General features: G+C 42.0%; 1 protein-coding gene across 1 annotated transcript in view; it reads right to left on the reverse strand.

Annotated features, from left to right (window-relative positions):
* Positions 1 to 19,287, reverse strand: part of FRMD4B (FERM domain containing 4B) — a 294,915-nt gene that overhangs the window by 150,355 nt on the left and 125,273 nt on the right. The gene's annotated exons all lie outside the window — the stretch shown is intronic.

Below are 19,287 nucleotides of genomic sequence, written 5' to 3' on the forward strand. Positions count from 1 at the left end.
GTATAACTCACTAACTCACTGCCGTCAAGTCTGATCCGACTCATAGTGCCTCCTCTTTGGGTTTCTGAGGCGGTATCACTACCAAAGTACATCGCCCAAATCTTCCTTCCGAGGAGTAGCTGGTAGGTTTGAACCCCCAGCCTTCTGGTCAGCAGTCAAACACCTTAGGCACTATGCTACCAAAACTCCCATAATGTATATGAATGCATATAATTATACACACACCCCCACAATACATAGTACTTTATACACACACACACACACAAACACAAACACAGGTAGCTCCTGACTTAAGATGTATTTAAGTTACAACGAACTGCACTTAGACTATCTTTTTTTTTTTTGACATTTTATTGGAAGGTTGGGCTACTTCCGTAGTGATAACGCCTCGGAAACCCAAGGACGGGTCGCTATGAGTCGGATCCGACTCGATGGTAGTGAATTTGCTTTTGATTTTGGTATAAGTAGTAAGTACTACATACAATGTTTCATCACATAATTTGCTGATGTTATCATTCTTAGATGTTCATTTACATATGTTAATATATTGGATTTATAAAGATACTGATAATAAAAAGCAGTAATAATGAAAACTAAAAAAATAAAAAAAGAGGTATATGACTTATGTCAGAACTGATATAATTGCTTATAGAAATGTTTTTTAGGTATTGGGAAATAAAGTAAAGAGAAAACCCAGATGGTACTCAACTCCTAACACAAATCTGTTTGTGTTGCTCATTCCTGACAGAAGTGCTGAGAGCCCATGAAAAGCACAAAGCACACTGCCCTCAAGTTGGGCCCGACTCATAGCAACCCCTCCTTGGGTTTCCGAGGTGATATCACTGCGTAAGTAGATTGCCTAACTTTCCTTCCGAGGAGTGGCTGGTGGGTTTGAACCGCCAGCCTTCTGATTAGCAGTCAAATACCTTAGGCGCTACGCTACCAGAGCTCCTTAGGCCGAGCCTTTAGCAACCTCTATTTTCATAATTCCGTAAGAAGCCATCTTGTAAAGGTAGGCACTGTATAGGGATGAGTGGGCAAATGAGTCCTAGCAGTGTTCTTCAAGTGCTGGAGCCTCCCTCAGTGAATAGTGCATGAAGAGACACAATGCCCCAAGACAACTCACAGCTCAGGTCCAGGAAGAGAACTTGCCCTCAAGGTAGTGAGAGTCAAAAGAGAAACCAGAGCTAACATGGCAAGGTGAGCCCATCTGTGGCTCTGTAAAATCATGATAGGGCTTGGATATTTGCTCTTTATTTATTCACTTATCTCCCTTCAGCAATGATGGAACATTTGATAAATAAATACAACAGAACAAGTTCGTGAAATATTTTATTATGGGATGGTAAAATCATTTGAAAAATTCCAACCAGAAATTTGAATCATCAAGGGAAGATCCAGAAAGAGAAAAAATCCTTTATATTTTTACTTAGAAGAGTTTACCAAGTGAGATTAATAAAGCTTGAAGAATGTTAGGTTTGTGAGAAGAGAAAGTTGAGAACTAAGGCAGGAAGGAAAGTGAGTAGTTGGGGAAAAAATACTTTGGAATCAGGAAGATGTGGAGTATAGAGTTTCACCTCCATCATTTACTAACTGTGTGGCCTTGGGCAAATTACTAGTTTCTTCGTGTCCTTTCTAAAATAGATGTCATGACTGTTCATCTCACAGGATTTTGGAAGGATTAAATTAGATAATATATGTAAAGAACTCATTAACTATTAACAATTGTTCATTTTTAATACAACCTCTTTTCTTGAATTTGGAGCTGTGTGGCCTGGGGGAAGTTAAGTGTAAGGTCTCTTGTCTATATAATGGGTATAATGATGCTACTTTAGACAGCTCGTTAGGCAATTGAAGCAAGATATTATATATGGAGTGCCCAGTACAACAATGGGTAGATATTCAAGAAATTCTAACTATTGAGGTTCAGCAGACCTTGCCTAACATTAAGAAGGTTTAAAGGACATGATGAGATTTGACCTGTATCTGAAGGCTAGGAAGAAACTATGAGGACAGTGGTGTTTCAATGGGAGAATTCTCACCTTCCATGTGGGAGACATGGATTCCATTCCTGGCCAATGTATCTCCTGTGTAGCCACTATTCATCTGACTGTGGAGGCTTGTGTGTTGCTATAAAGCTGAAGGGTTCCAGTGAAGCTTCCAGATCAAGACAGACTAGGAAGAAAGATGTGGTGATACACTTCCAAAAACCAGCCAATGACAACTCTATGGATCACAAGGGTCTGACCTGCAACTGATCACGGGGAGAGCACAGGTCTGAGCAGCATTTTGTTCCACTGTATGTGGAGTCACCATGAATCAAAGCTGACTAAATGACAGCTAACCACAAAAACAACAACAGGAAGAAACTATATCTGCAGGCTAGGCTAAAAAGAAATTTAGGTAGGGAAAATATGATAGGTAAATAGTATCTTTTTAGGGTGATATGATAAACACAAATTTGGCTATCATCAAGACAGAATTTGTTATCATCTGGGCATTTTCCCATAAGTTTAGTTTCTTCTAACCTGGCCTCTGCTGGATGGACCAAGGATGGTGACTTGACTCAAACTCAGCCAATCAGCAAACTGGTTACAGTCTATGACGTGGCCTAAAAAAAAAAGAAAGAGCTCTACCCAATAGACCTGCTGTCATCAAGTCAATTCTGACTCATAGCATGATTATAGGACAGAGTAGAACTTCCCCATGAAGTTTTCAAAGCTGTAAATCTTTATGAAAGCAGACTGCCGCATCTTTTTCCTGTAAAGTGCCTGATGGGTTCAAACAGCTATTGGTTGGCAACTGAGTGCTTAACCAATGCACCACCAGGGAACCTCTATGCAATAGAGGCTCCCTATATTGGATATAAATGGACAAACCAACCAATCATGTACAGTCTCTTAGAAAGGCTGAGAGATGGGTCAGGAGGGAAATAATAAAGGCAGAGAGAGGCACTAAGCAGAAGCTATGAGGCAGTAGAAGCCAGGAAGTAAAGAGAGAGGGATAAGAGCTTCTGCTCTGTCATTGTGACTGTGGTCACCAATGCAAGAGGAACAGTAGTTGGCCACGCTGTAGGGATGGGATGACATGTGTTATTCAAGGTCCTGAAGGAGCTTCTAGTTCAGCCAGGTGATGATGACTGGTTTCTGCCTTATTTGTTTTCTTTTGTATTTTAATTTCCATCAACTAAAATAACATGAGCAGGTTCACAGTTAGCAGCCTGAAAAGGTAGAAAAAGTATCACAGATCTTCCTTACATGTCGGGCAATGTCCTAAGTGCTTTCCAAGTGTTATCTCATATATTTCTCACAACAACCCTGTGAGATCCTTACTCCCATTCTACAGATGCAGAAATTGAGTAGCAGAGAAGTGAAGTGATCTGCCTCTGTGGCAAGATTAGGGCTTGACTTGGGTTCCTTTGACTCTGGAGATGGTACTCTTAACTACAACCTGCTTCTTCTGGTTAACTCAACCAGCACTTAATCAGAAACAAAAGTCTCAGTAAGTGTGTGCATCTCGACCATGTTGAAAAATAGAGAAACAAGACTAGTGTGTATTACCAAAATGTTAACATACATAGAAGTAGGTTTGTTCTCTATTCCTTTGAAAACCAGAATCAGAGCCAGTGGACAAAAAATACATTTTGGCTTAACCTAAAAACATTTTTTTTTTTTTTCAAAGTTGGAGTAGTCTCACAAGAGAAAAGTCTTTCCCAGGGGGAAGGGATCTCTCTGTCCTAAAAGAGAAGCCTATGTTAGACTACAAGAACTCAAGGTCTGTAGTGCCTAAGGCACTTGACTGCTAACCAGAAGGCTGGTGGTTCAAACCCACCAGCCACTCCTTGGAAGGAAGGTTGGGCAATCTACTTCCATAGTGATATCACCTCGGAAACCCAAGGAGGGGTCACTGTGAGTCGGATTCAACTTGATAGCAGTGAGTTTGTTTTTTTGTTTTCACTTTTATTAACTTCAGTATACATCTCTAATAGAGAAGGATGTTTAGAAAGCATAAGCACACTGGGTTTTTATGCTAATTACAAAATCAGCAATGATTCCTTAATATTATTTAAAATCTAATCCTCATTCAAATTGCCACACCATTGCAAAACTCTGTGACTGTGTTCCTAAATAAATAAAGCTGCATGGATGTACAGCAGGTTGTACAACTGCTGTTGTCAGGTGCTGCTGAGTCGATTTTAACTCACAGCTACCCCACGTGTGCAGAGTGGAACTGCCACACAGGATTTTCTTGGCTACAATCTTTATGAAAGCAGATTGCCAATTTTTTCTCCTGCAGAGGGGCTGGGTGGGTTAGAATCGATAACCTTTCGGTTAGTAGCCAAACACTTAATGCTGTGCACTACCAGCACTCCTTTAAGGTTAACTGGCTGGATGTAAAAGTATGAAACTGGCCAGGTGGGGGCCTGGGAGGGCCAGCAGAGCATATTCCTGCTATTTAGTTAGAATTCCCTCTCAAAGGCATGAGCATGTGACCCAACCTAGCCCAGTAAGATTCTGGTAGCGTAGTGCCTAAGGCATTTGACTGCTAACCCAAAGGCTGGCGGTTCAAATCCACCAGCCACTCCCTGGAAGGAAGGTTGGGCAATCTACTTCTGTAGAGACACTGCCTCGGAAACCCAAGGAGGGGTCACTATGAGTCGGATACAACTCCACAGCAGTGGGTTTGGTTTGGAAGAGGGACCTAGGGATCAAAAATGGTTGGAACCTATTTGGTCTGACATCAGAATCCTAATGAAGCTGACTATTAGGTTCTGCTCCCTAGATCTTTGCAGAAGCTCTGATTCCTGTCTTTTCTGAGGCCCTATTAATTTTTCTTCAATTCTGTTTATGTTAACCTCAATCGGTTTCTATTTCCAGCAATAAAAGATTTCAAATTAATAGAGAGTTTTCAATATGCTGGAGTCCGGGGGTAGTGCAAATGGTTAATGCATTCAGCTGATAACTGGAGGGCTGGAAGTCTGAGTCCACCCAGAGGTGCTTTGGAAGAAAGGCCTGGTGATCTACTTTTGAAAAATCAACATCGAACACCTGATGGAACACAGTTCCACTACTGCACACATGGGGTCACCATAAATCAGGGTTGAGTAGATAGGAAATGGTTTGGTGGCTGCAATGTGCTAGGGATGATACAAAGCTCTCTACATGCATCATTGCATTGACTCTTCAGATTAACCAGATGCAGGAAGTACCAAATGATGAACTTATTTTACAAATGAGAAAACTGAGAAGAAGAGATGTTATGTCACCTTCTCCAGGTCACACAGCTAGGAAGTGGTGAAGCCATGACTCAAAATAAGGTTTGTCAGATTTCTAAGTTCATATTCCAAAAAAATATGAATGATGATCACGCTTTCTGACAATAATAATCACAATGTAATGCAATGGGGACCCATGGGAGGGATGCAATTAACTTGGCTTTTGAATCAAGAAAAGAGAATGCTACCAAACTGAAATCCATATGACTAAGTGTCACAGGAGAGGGGGCATTTGAGCTGAGTCTTAAAGAATGCATGAGTTACCAGGGAACGGAGGTAGGCAGGGCATTCCAGGGAGAGGGCATCTTATCCAGAGCAATCCTCTTGCCAGTCTCAGAGAATTCAAGAAACCATACGCAGGGAGCTAGGTGCTCAGCATCAAATCAATTTGTGACTCATCCAACTCTGAACAGATAACTTTTACTATAAACTGGGTTCACCTTACTTCTGAAGGTAAGGTCCCTAATAAGATCCTGGTTCAAGTAAACAGATCCCTATCTTATTTCCCACTACTTTGTGGCAACCTGCCCTAGTACCTTCTGCCTTTCAGCCTAGTTATCTGATCACCTGCTCTGTGAGTCCATGATGCCACCTCTCCTTCAAAGCGTCATCATAATGGCTTCATATTTATGGAGTGTATGAAAAGTATGTATGGTCTTTAGGGAAAATGGCTCCCCAGGGGCACCTATCAACATGTCCCATGAACTGAAAACAAAATCTAGAGCTTTTTAATGAAATGAAAAGGATCCCAGACTCATAAAATAAAGATCTTTTGTCTTGGCCCTGTTTTCCAAAAGGGTACTATTCCCTTTCTGCATGCTTAATGTGAAGAATTTCACTAGGATTTTGTTAAACTGAGACTCATGGTTAAATTTTTGGCCTCAGATTGAACCTAGTCTTTCTGAATAGACATATGTTTGGAGACAAACCTTGCACAGCTTAAAAAGTATAATTTCCTGAGATAAAGAATTTGTATGGGGGAGGTTTTGTTTCAGCTTATGCTTCTCCTCCCATTAGTTTTTTCTTTTTCCCTTTTCTTGAAGGGACATAGTGTTCACCTTATCACTCATGAGTGATAATAAACATTATAGCACACAACATGCCAAAAATGGCTTGGAGCCAGAAGTCAGTCACATAAGACATATAGGTCAAAGAGCAGAACATGCACAGTCACCTACATTTGTTGTTGTCACCTGCTGTGGAGCCCTGTTCAAGAAAACCTCATGCACAATGGAATGAAACCCTGCCTGGTCCTGCTCATGCCCATGATTTGTTGTGGGTCTGACCATTGTGATCCATAGAATTTTCAGTAGCTGATGTTTGGAAGTAGATGGTGAGACCTTCCTTCCTAGTCCATGTTAGTATGGAAGCTCCACTAAAACCTGTTCAGCATCATAGCGATATACAAGCCTCCAATGACATATGAGTGGTAGCTGCACATGAAGTGCACTGGCTGGGAATCACACTTCCTCATGGAAGGCAAGAATTCTACCACTGAAGCACCACTGTCCCTGAGAAACATTTAGGGGGCCAATATTTCCATTTTGTGGTATTTATGCATAGGGGTCAAAAGTCCAGACTGGGAGCCAGGTAGACTCAGCTTTGAACCCTAGCTCCAACAATTACTGGTCTTGGGGCCTTAGGCCAGCTGCTCAGCCGCCCAAGATGTCACTTTCCCTACCTCCCCCTACAGCAGAGAAAGATGTTTTACACATGCTTACACAGTAGGTGGCTGTAGTTCAGCAGCAAACAGGTATCGGTGATTATCAATCTATTATTGTTACTGGCTCTACCGATTAAACTATGTAATGATAGACATTGACTTAGTTGGGACTCTGATTAAAACTCTAACTGCAAACACAAGAACAGAAATGTCAGGTATCTTTCTTAAACTCTTTCTCTCCAGGAAACTACAAAATACTCTGAAATAAATCCTCCTCTGACCAGTAACTACTTTTTCCCCCCAAGTTGAGGGGAACTTTTCTTAAATCTCCAGGGCCTTTGCTAGGTCTAAATGATATCGTAGGTGAACTGGGCAAGGATTGCTCAAGTATTTTGCATTCTGAATGCTGCTGAGTGTGTGACAGGCATCCAGTGAGGGTGAAATTACAACACCTCGTTCTAGGTTTCACTTAGCCATTGTAGGTAATTTTAGGCACTCGCTGCATCCACATGCCTAAGTAGATTTCTATCATATCCTCATCCAGATTCTAAGCAGGGAGATCTCTGCTTATAGCTTGTAATGACCCTGCAACGTCACGGCCGTGCTTTATAAAGCATGATGGAGACTAAAGTGTAATTTAAGCGTATTCTAACTTTCTCCAAGCACATCACTTTCCCCAAGCAATTAGTGATACTTATGGGAGTCTAATATGTTCCCTTTCATCTCTGGGAGGGGAGCAGTCTTTGAAAATCCCTGAGGGAAGCACTATTTGCTTCTGCAATATGTTTCTCCTATCAGGCATACCCTTCCTCAATTCTGAATTGCTAGGAGAACCTGGGAGGGCCCTCCAGATAAACCTGTAGAAACCTGCCCTGCTGTTCCTCTCTCACAAAACGTAACTCTTTCTGAATTCTCTTGGGAAGGGCTGGAGGCCCAGGAGCATGAGGGCCTTGCAGCGACCTGTCCAACCTGTCCGAGAGGGGAGAGTCATCTCACCAGGGCAACATGAAGTGTCAAGGTCATGTGAATTCCAAGTACTTGCCTCTTTGCTTCAAAACACCCTCCTCTAGTCCTCCAAGAAGGAAGTAGAGGCAGAAGGGAGAGGAGGCAGGAGAGGCAAGACAGGAAGGGGAGAGCTGGGTATAATGACGATAAATGATGAGATTCTCTACCCAGCACAAAGATGAATGGGTCAGATCCAAGCCAGAAAGTCCCAAACCTTCCATATTCAAAGGTCATCTATCACATTATGGAAGTTTTCCCCTACCAAACATGTGGTTGAGGCACTCTCTATTATTTCTAACATAAAAATAGCTAACATTCACTGAAGGTCACTTCTTTACTAGGTACTACGTTAACATGTTTAGAAGCTCTGGTAGCATAGTGGCTAAGGCACTTGACTGCTAACCAGAAGGCTGGTGGTTCAAACCCACCAGCCACTTCTCGGAAGGAAGATGGAGCAATCTACTTCCGCAGTGATACTGCCTCAGAAACCCAAGGAGGGGTCTCCATGAGTTGGGTCCGATTCGATGGCACATAACAACAATAATGTTAACATGTTTAACTCTCTGACAAACCCTTGAAGGATGTAGGTACTACTACTACCATTTTCATGTTATAAATGAGGAAACAGGCCCAAGAAGCGTACTAAAAGCTTCACAGCTAATAAGTGGAAGAGCTGGGATTTGAACTCAAGAATGATCCTACACAGTGGTTCTCAATAAGTCAGAGAGGGTAGACAAAAATCCTCCTCACAGACATTTGCCAAAGTCTGCAGGTTCTGTTTTTTTTTTTGGGATCGTTATCACTTAAGGAGTACCACTGGCATAAAGTGAGTAGAGGCCAGGGAGGCCGCTAAACATCCCATAATGCTTAACACAACATACTACAAAGAATTATCCAAGTCAATAGTGCCACTATTGAGAAACATTGTGCTAAAGGCCAGGCTTTTAACTTCTGCATTCTACTGCTTCTTTTACTCTTTATAACATGAATTCTTTCCTCATGTTCTTTTGATATTACCCTAAGGCTTCTCTCTTCATTGCCCTGAGGCACGTGTGCGTGCACGCATGCGAGTGCACACACACACACACACACACACTCCTTCCTGTAAGCATTCATGGCCTATCCTGTTTCTTAAAACTTCTGAAACACTAGGCACATGCACCAAAGGAAGAACCAGAATGCTAGAGAGGAGAGTGAGTAGATGCCCACAAACAACTTCTGACTTTTGATCAAGGAACACATTGAGACGTATAGTCTGGAAGAAACTGGAATGAAGATTGAGCATGAGTTTTGAAGGACTCTTTCTTGAGCTCTCATATAAATTAGGATGCTGGGTCCTTGAAGATGGAGTAATTAAACAACTGCCTGGAAGTTCAGAATGGGCTGGCCACTTAGAAAGTCACGATAGACCCTAAGGCAGCCAACAACCTCATACCCCAAGTTCTGGGATCTCCTGCACTCAGATGGGCATGTGGTGGGTGGACAAAGAGCCCTGGCTGCTCACACATCCCCCTCAAGTAGCCTCTGCTGACCCTAAAGTAGGAGGAATCAGTTATTTCCCTGGGCTTTTAAGTCAGCTTAGTCCATGAAGAGACACTGTCCTGTCCTCTTATTATTATAAACCACCAACTCTTTCATAGCTAGAGACACTGTCCTGTCCTCTTATTATTATAAACCACCAACTCTTTCATAGCTTTAAAATAACTCATATAATCTAGTCACAAGCAATTTTATTTTTTCTCTATCACTCCACACATGTGCATAAAAATTGAAAAAAAAAAGATTTGCTCAAGTAATATGTTCACTATAGGTGAAAAAATATAGATGAGCAAAAAGAAGAAAATAAAAATTATTCCTATAATCATTTTACTGAGATTAGCTACTGTTAATATTTTACCTCTTTTTCCTCCTTCCATACAAATATTGGGAGCTCTGGTAGCATAGTGCCTAAGGCACTTGACTGCTAACCAGAAGGCTGGCGGTTCAAATCCACCAGCCACTCCTCGGAAGGAAGGTGGGGCAATCTACTTCCGTAGTGATACTGCCTCGGAAACCCAAGGAGGGGTCGCTATGAGTCAGGTCTGACTCGACGGCACATAACAACAACAACGTACAAATATTTTACAAAAGTGCAATTAGATTCCACATACCATTTTGTGGTCTATTTCTTTTACCTGGAATATATTGGGAACATTTTTCTGTATCAGTAAATCTCTACTCATCATAAACTTAACATGCTATGCTGTGTTTCATATATCGGGCTCTCTTAAAAACATCTGGTGGTGAATGAATGAACAAAATATGGTTATACACACATGCATACTAGTCAGCCATAAAGATAAATGAAGTTCTGATATATGCTATGATGTGGATGAACCCTGAAAACATTATGTTGAGTAGTATCAGCCAGAAAACCATAGGCCAGATACTGCATGACCCCACATATGTGAAATATCTAGACTAGGTGAGTGTAGAGAAACAGAAAGTAGATTAGAGGTTACCAGGGGCTAGAGGGAAAACTGGGGAATTACTGCTTAATGGGCCCAAAGTTTCAGTCTGGGGTGATGAAAAAGTTCTGGAGTAGATAGTGGTGATGGTTGTACAACACTGTAAATGTAATTGATGCCAGTGATTTGCACACTAAAAAATGGTTAAAATGGCAAATTTTATGTTGTGTATATTTTTTTCACAATAAAATGAAGAACAAAGCAAAACAAAAAGTCTGGCAGAATCATGGGGACACACAGGCTGTGATCATGAGTCGCACTTGGTCTAAACTCTTTCTAAAGACTTAATGTTCCAAACACCCAGAAATCCTTGGGTAGTGTAAGCGATTTACATGCCCTGCTGTTTAGTGAAAGGTTGGAGATTTGAGTCTATCCATAGGTGCCTCAGAAGAAAGGTCTGGTGAGCTATGTTAGAAAAATCAGCCACTGAAAACCCTGTGGAGCACAGTTCTACTCTGATACATACGGGGTCACCATAAGTTGGAGTCTCATGAAAAGGCATGAGTGATGAAAAGGCATCCAGCAGTCCTTCAAAGCCACTGCCTAAGGCATTTGACTGCTAACCAGAAGATTGGTGGTTCGAACACACCAGCCACTCCTCGGAAGGCAGATTCGGTGATCTACTTCCAGAGTGATACCACTTGGAAAACCAAGGAGGAGTCGCTATGAGTCGGATCCGACTCAACGGCAGTGAGTTTGGTTTTTTTGGTTTATATATGCAGCAAGGAGCTCTGGTGGTGTAGAGGTTAAGGTATTTGGCTGCTAACCAGAAGATCAGTGGTTCAAACCTATCAGCTGCTCCAAGGAAGAAAGATGAGGCAGTCTGCTTCCATAAAGATTTACAGCCTTGGAAACAATGGGGGTCACTATGAGTTGGAATCGACTTGATGGCAATGAGTTTGTTTGTTTTTGAAATATATGCAGCAGTAGTGAAGTGGCAGCACAGTGGATAAGCACTTGGCTGTTAACTGAAAGGTTGGTGGTTTGAACCCACTAGGTGCTCCTATGGAGAAAGATGTGGTGGTCTGCTCCTGTAAAGATTACAACCTTGGGAACCCTATGAAGCAGTTCTACTCTGTCCTACATGGTTGCTATGAGTTGGAATCGAATCACCAGCAATGTCTTTGGTTTGGATATATGCAGCAACTTAGATGGAAGGGAGGAGAAAGCCCCTGAAATAATTCCAAATTCCCCACTAATGAAGTGAGTTGTTCTTAGCACTTAGTATCACAGGCAATGCCAGCTTATAGGCACAGCACAAGTGAATTAGAAAGACGAGGAAAGAAAGAGAGAGCACGAGCGAGAGTGGGAGCGAGTGAGAGAGAGAGAGGAGAAGACCAAAAAAGTGGCTTGGAAAGAAGAGAAAGGAGAGAGAGGAGGAGGGCAGAGAAGGCTGAAAAGAAAAACAAAGTCAGATGTATTCAGAGGCATAAGGGCTGAAAGATGCCAATGGAGATCCTTGCTTTGAGTGGGGCTGGGTGGTACCAGTTGGAGCCACCCCTGATTGCTGCCCGCCCCGCCGCCCCTGCCCTGGGAGTGGGAGTGAGAGCCTTTCCAGTGAGGTCACACCACTTCCCGCCGTTCTATTTAAGTGCCTGCCTGCACCTCTACTCACTATCAAGCTGTTCAAATGCTCACATCTGGGCTGCATTACAGAAGAGACCTGTACGTTTGCAGAAGATAATTTATAGCATCGAGCTAACAACTCCTAGCCTGGAGAAATCCCCCAGAAATGTGGGGGAGTGTGGACCCACATGGACATAGAGAACAGGTTATGTGCCATAAATATATGACACATAAATACATGTGCATATGTCACATACATTGTTAGCACATATCTTTGAGATTCTATAACTACAGGAAAGACAAAGGTTTACCCAGAGTTCATGAAAAGAAACCAATGTGCCTCCACCTTAAATGTTTTATTTCTTCTGTGCAGAGCAGCATGAGGGTTATTACCTGGGAAAGTTTTACCCTCAAATCTGTAGGAACCCAGTGTTTAGCTCAGGATTAATTAAACCCAGTAACCAGATTTCAAGCCATGGCGACCCCAAGTGTGTCAAAGTAGAACTGTGCTCCATAAGATTTTCAGTGGCTGATTTTTTGTAAGTAAGTTTCCAGGCTTTTCTTCTGAGGTGCTTCTGGATGAACTTGAACCTCCAACCTTTCAGTTAGCAGACAAGCATCTGTATCACCTGTACCACTGTTGTCTGGTTCACTGTTATATCCCCAGAGTTAGCACAGGGCAGAGCACAATGTAGGTGCTCAATAAAGAAAGAAGGAAGGGGTGATTCTTTCCAGTTTGGTGTAGTTCCTTCCAGCTTCTCCTTTCTAAGCACTTACATATCTGTTTATGTTTATAGAAAACATCAACTTAAAATTTTTTTAGTGATTATTTGAACTTCTTTCCATGGCATATGTATTGATTTATGCTATAGATAAGGACCTCTGGTAGAGTAGTTTGGAAACAAGACTGGGCAATCTACTCCTGTAGTGATACCACCTTGGAAACCCAAAGAGGGGTTCTATGAGTCAGATTCGACTTGATGGCAGTGAGTTTTTGTTTTGTTTTTGGTAGGGTAGTGCCTAAGGCATTTGACTGCTAGCCAGAAGGCTGGTGGTTCAAACCCACCAGCCACTCCTCAGAAGGAAGACTGGGCAATCTTCTTCCATAGTGATACTGCCTCGGAAACCCAAGGAGGGGTCACTATGAGTCGGATCTGACTCAATGGCAGTGAGTTTGGTTTTGTTTTTTGACTGGTTATAGCATTCAGCTGCTAACTAAAAGGTCAGGGGTTCAAACCCTCTAGCCACTCCACTGCAGAATGATGAAGCAGTCAGCTTCCATAAAGATTTACAGCCTTGGAAACTCTATGGGGCAGTTCTGCTCTGTCCTATAGGATTTCTATGAGTTGGAATCGACTCAATGGCAATGGGTAATGGGATGCCTGTTCTGGTTACCTAGTGCCACTCTGACAAGAATATACCACAAATGGGATGGCCTTAATAAACAGGAGTTTACTTTCTTACAATTTGGAGACTTTAAGTTGAAGTTCAAAGTGCCAGGCTCTAGGGGCTGGGTGAAAGCCCCTCAGCCTTGGGCTTCAGCTCTGCCTCCAGCTCCCAGTCCACTAGAGCCAGAGGCTTTTCTTCACTCCGACAGCTGCTGGCTGCTGAGGCTGCCAAGCCCAAAGTTGACAAGTAATGTTACCAAACCACATGGCAGGCCATTAATTCAAGTCCATTGTCAGTCCCCATATTGGCAGAACATGGCAGGCTGCTAAACAAAGATACAGCTACATGCAGGATCCAAGCGTGTCATAAGCTAGAGACCATTCCCGAGACTTCTCCTTATATATAGGAAGCAGACCACATCCCAAAGGCAGCTACTCAGCTGCTTGTGGTAGATCCAACCATGGAGTTGATTGCTAGTCTCATCATGGGGAATAACTACCACCAGCTGCCCAGCCACTCAACCAGGCTCAGCCAAGTTGACACACAACATAACCACAATGCTGTAAATAAGGAGTCCTGGTGGTACAACAGTTAAGCACTAGCTGTTAACCAAAAGGTCAGCCATTTGAATCTACCCAGCTGCTCTGAGGGAGAAAAGACCTGGCAATCCGTTCCCATAAGTATTCCAGCCTGGTAAAAACCTAGGATGCAGTTCTACTCTGTCATATAGGGTCACTATGAGTTTAATCAACTCAAGGGCACACAACAACAAAAACATCATCCTATAGATACACCCCCAAAAATCAAACCCACTGCTATTCTCAATCTTTTTTCTCAGCTCCAAGATGCCTGAGAGATAAGACACATTGTAACATCTCTGGTAACAATGGCTTATTAAAGAAGTGATTTATAAAGGGTATAGAGAGGGGCTTGGCAATGTCTGCCCTCTCCGCCCAGATACTGTATCAGAATCTGGCCAAGAACATGGGTGAGTGAGTCACTTGTGGGTGGAAGGGAGTGACTGTGTAGTTTGAGAAACTTCCCCAGATGATTCTCCATTCTCCCTCTGGAGAACTTTGAAATGCAAAGTACTTTTTAATTTAACCTCTTTAATTAAAGTGATTAACTGTTCCCTGTATAAATGTCATATATTTAACTGATCTTCCACTGTTGGGGATTTAGATATTTCTAATGGTTTGCATTAAAAATAACATTGCATATTGGTTGTGTACACCTTGGTGTCCATGAATGAGGCTCTCCCAGGCTCCATGTCCCAGAGCATGCATAAATGCTTTGGTGATGCAAAAGCAATGACCTTGTTATTAAAGAAATACTCTGTATTTCCAGAGGTGCCGATGATGAACAAATATGAAAAAGAACTAAATTATATCCTGGGTTCAATACTAAAACCACTGCCATCGAGTTGATTGTGAGCCATAGCAGCCGTATGTGTTACAGAGTAGGACTGCTCCACGGGGTTTTCTTGGCTGTAATCTTTACAGAAGCAAACGGTCACAAATATCCTCGACAGTGCTGCTGAGTGTATTCAAACTGCCAACCTTTAGGTTAGTAGTCAAATGCAAACCTTCTGAACCACTCAGGGGCCTTCACTCAACATAGACACCCTAAAGATTTTGTGGTGACCATTGACTGAGATATAAGTATCCCCAACAGATCTGTTTTCTTAAAACAGGAGGTTAGAGCCCCTGTGAGAGGCAGTTTACTATATTGTTGTTGTTGTCGTTTGCCGTCAAGTCAGACTTGACTCATAGCGACCCCTCCTTGGGTTTCCGAGGCAGTATCACTACGGAAGTAGATTGCCCAACCTTCCTTCCGAGGAGTGGCTGGTGGGTTTGAACTGCCAGCCTTCTGGTTAGCAGTCAAGTGCCTTAGGCACTATGCCACCAGAGCTACTACATTGAGGATGTATGAAATTCCATTGGTAAGACCTCCAAACACTATTTTCCACTCAGTGAGCTGGGTTCCTTCACTTAATTGTTTGGTGTATACTATTTATTTATTTATTACTGTAATTTGGGTGGAAATTTACAGGGCAAATGCATTTTCCATACAACAGTTCATTTTGTTTCATGACATTGATTGCAATCCCCATACATACAAGCTCTCTCCCTATTTCCTCCCAGTGGTTACTTCTTCCTTGTGTTCTTCTGTCCTATATAATATAAGGATATTCTATCCTTCCCTCTGGGCTATCTCCCTGTACCAATACTGCCCTTCTGATCTCCCATGGTGATTGTTTAAGGAATGTACTTACCTGGTATAAATGTTCATTTATATGCCTGTAGATTATTTGGCTGGAAGCCATGGGAGTGAGTTCAACTCCAGACCTGAAGAGTGGCCAGGGGCCATAGTCTTGGAGGTTTTACCAGTCTCCATCAGACCAGTAAGCCTGGTATTTTCTATGATTTTGAATTTTGCTCCATATTTTTCTCCCATTCTGTCCAGGATCTCCTACACTGATCCCATGCCAAATGGTTGACAGTAGGAGCCAGGCACCATCTAGTTCTTCTGGTCTCACAGTCACGTAGGTTGAGTTTCCCATGGTCCACTACTTTCCTGGACTGTTTCCAGGCATCTTTGTTTTTCTTCATTATTCTTTGCTCTGGCCAAGGAGAGACCCATTTTTGCATCTAGATATCCACTTGCAAGCTTTTAAGACCCCATGTGCTACTCACCAAAGTAGGATGTAAAACAATGTTTTTGTGTAGTATGCTATGCGAACTGAGCTTGATGTCCCCTGAGACCATGGTCCCGAGACCATAGGCCCCACAACTTGCTCCCTCTGGGTGGTTGGCTGTGGCTAAGAAGTTATCATCACTTTGCTCCATTAGCTCTGTTATATACAAGGACATTCTTATAGCACATACCAACATGTACATAGAAATATTGTCTGTTTGGCATGTGCTTTTGCTTTATCATTTCTTTAATTAAATTGGAGTGAGAAAATGTTTCACTACTGTTCATAAGATTTCCAGTGACCATTTTTTTCACAAGTGGACTTCCTTCTCCTGGTCTAACAACAATAATTATTTAATTGGAATAATAACCATAACTATTATGATCTTACTATAATGTTTAGAAAATGAATTAAGTAAATAATTAAAAATCTGATAAGGGTTTTGAACATGCAAGTAGTTAAGGAACAACAATGCCAAGTGCTTGTGGACACTTCTAAGATAGCCCTGCTAAGTGTTGAAACTCATGAACAAGCAGCAGGTCACCCTGGAATTTCAGGAACCTGCTTGGAAAAGATAGCAAAGCCTTATGAATGAGGGGACAAGTGGGAAGACAAGATCTTCTCCTGTGGTATTTTGACACCAAAAATAAGCCAGATATTAGCTGTCAAAGAACTAGTCCACAAATCTGGTTACTAAGGAATGGTACTTGTTCAGTTCTCTGATGACACAATGCGTGTGACCCAGAAATTTTATCTCTAGGAAGTTACTCAATAGGAATCATAACCATGCGCACAAAGATGAAAGGTCAAGGATGTTAACTAAACTTAGTTTAAATTTTAATGTCACAGTTTTTATATACATAATTTAGGTGTGCATACATATTAATATAGACAATACAGCACACAAGGGGCACAGTCATGGAAACCCCTCAGATATAACCAAACACCTCCTGGGATGAAGTTCCTAGACATGAAGGTGAAGGGCCATAGAACATGGGACATCTATGTCACTTGGCACAACATAGTTCGTAAAGACAATGTTCTGCATCCTATTTTGGTGAGTAGAATCTGGGGTCTTTACAGCCTGTGAACAGCCATCTAAGATACAACTATTAGTCTCTTCCCACCCAGAGCAAAGGAGAGTGAAGAAAACCAAAGACTCAAGGGAGCAATTTGCCCAAAAGACTAACGGCACACATAAATTGCAGCCCACATGACTCTGAGACCAGAAGAACTAGGTGGTGCCTGGCTACCACTTCAGACTGCTCTGACTGGGATCACAACAGGGTCTCGGTAAAGCAGGAGAAAAGTGTAGAACAAAAAAATCAAATTCACAGACTTACTGGTATTACAGAGGCTAGAGGAATCCCTGAGACAATGGCCCTAAGGGACCCTCTGACCTGGAACTGAAGCCATTAATGGAGACCACCTTTCAGCCATACAACAGACAGGCTCATAAAATAAACAGTAACACCCAAGAGGAATGTGTTCCTTAGAACAACTAATTATATGCAACCAAAAGGACAGTATTTTCCCAACAGCAAAGATGAAAAGGCAGGAAGGGGTAGAAAATCCAGAGGAAAGGAAACAGGGAACAGAGGGGAAATGGGAAGAATTTCCCACACATTGTGAGGAATGCAACCCATGTCCTGGAACACTTCATGTACAAACTATCAAATGAGAGATTAATTTGCTCGGTAAAGTTTCATATAAAGGAAAATACAGAATTAAAAAAAAATTAATATCACAGCCATGAAAACCCTGTGGAGCACCATTCTACTCAGCAGTGCAGGGGGTCCCCATAGGTTGGGACTGACTTGATGGCAACTGGAATTTTTTTTTTTTTTTAATATATGTAACTGGAAACAGACTAAATGTTTAATAGGAGTCTGGATAGCAATGATAGAAGTGAGAAGGAATAAAGTAGATTTTCATACCAGTAAAAACTACTGCTGTCTAGTGTACTTTGACTCACGGCAACCCATGTGCAATAGGGTAAAACTGTGCCTCATAGGGATTTCAGTGGCTGATTTTTCAGAAGGAGATGGTCAGGACTTTCTTCTGAGGTGCTTTCAGGTAGACATGAAACTCCAGCCTTCAGTTAACAATCAAGAGTTTTAACCATTTACACTACTCAGCAACTCCAGGTTTTTATAGACCCAAAGAAAGATGGCCAAGTTAAAAACCAAAAAGAAGTTGCCAAACAACTTTACCATTCTTATTTCTCTCTAAGAAGGGGAACAAATTGGAGGTAGAAGTGAAGGTTGAAGGTTGGTGAATAACTTTCCTTTTTTTTTTTTTCCTGTATACATACTGTCTGTGCCTAAGGCACTTGACTGCTAACTAGGAGGCTGGCGGTTCAAATCAACTAACCACTCCTTGGAAGGAAGGTTGGGCAATTTACTTCCGTAGTGATACTGCCTCGGAAACCCAAGGAGAGGTCACTATGAGTTGAGGCCGACTTGACAGCAGATAACAACAACAACATACATACATACTGTCATTTTGTATAAAATGTTTACAGCGATAATGTGGAAAAATATATTTATGCCGAGTCCTTTCCCTCTAGGGTCCGAGATTAAAATGTTGCTATTCTCTGCCCCCACTTAATTAGTAATATGCAGTTTTTCCTATTGCTTGCTCATTTATGTTTTCCTTTTTCTCCATTCCCATGTTCACAAGCTTCATGTCACAGTCTTTCCAGGGAACTCCTATATTTTTCAGTAGGATTTCTGTGCACTTTTCCATACCAGCTGGGCTCCTGGACAAATCACTACAATGCTACCATCTTCCTGGGGTTTAAAAGCATGTCATTTTCTGATAAGAACCAAAATCAAACCAGACTCACTGCCGTGGAGTCGATTCCGACTCACAGAGACCACATAGGGTTCCAAGGTTCTGAATCTTTATGGAAGCAGACAGCAGCATCTTGCTCCTGTGGAGTGGCTGGTGGGTTCAAACCACCAACCTTTTGATTAGCAGCCAAATGTCTTAAACACTGCACCACCAGAGATCCTTTTCTGGTAAGAAAGAATTCTAAATCAGATTTCAGAGAGTAATAACAACAACAATTTAAAAAAAAAATTGAGACTTGTCAACACTTTATGTGTTGAGTAAGAGTAGCTACCATCCCAAATCACCATCAATTCATCTAAGGAAGAGCCTTAAAAAAAAAAAAAAAAAA

Source organism: Orycteropus afer, unplaced genomic scaffold, assembly GCF_000298275.1.
Source record: "Orycteropus afer afer isolate SDZICR_OR568_19922 unplaced genomic scaffold, OryAfe1.0 scaffold00149, whole genome shotgun sequence".
Lineage (NCBI taxonomy): Eukaryota > Metazoa > Chordata > Mammalia > Tubulidentata > Orycteropodidae > Orycteropus > Orycteropus afer.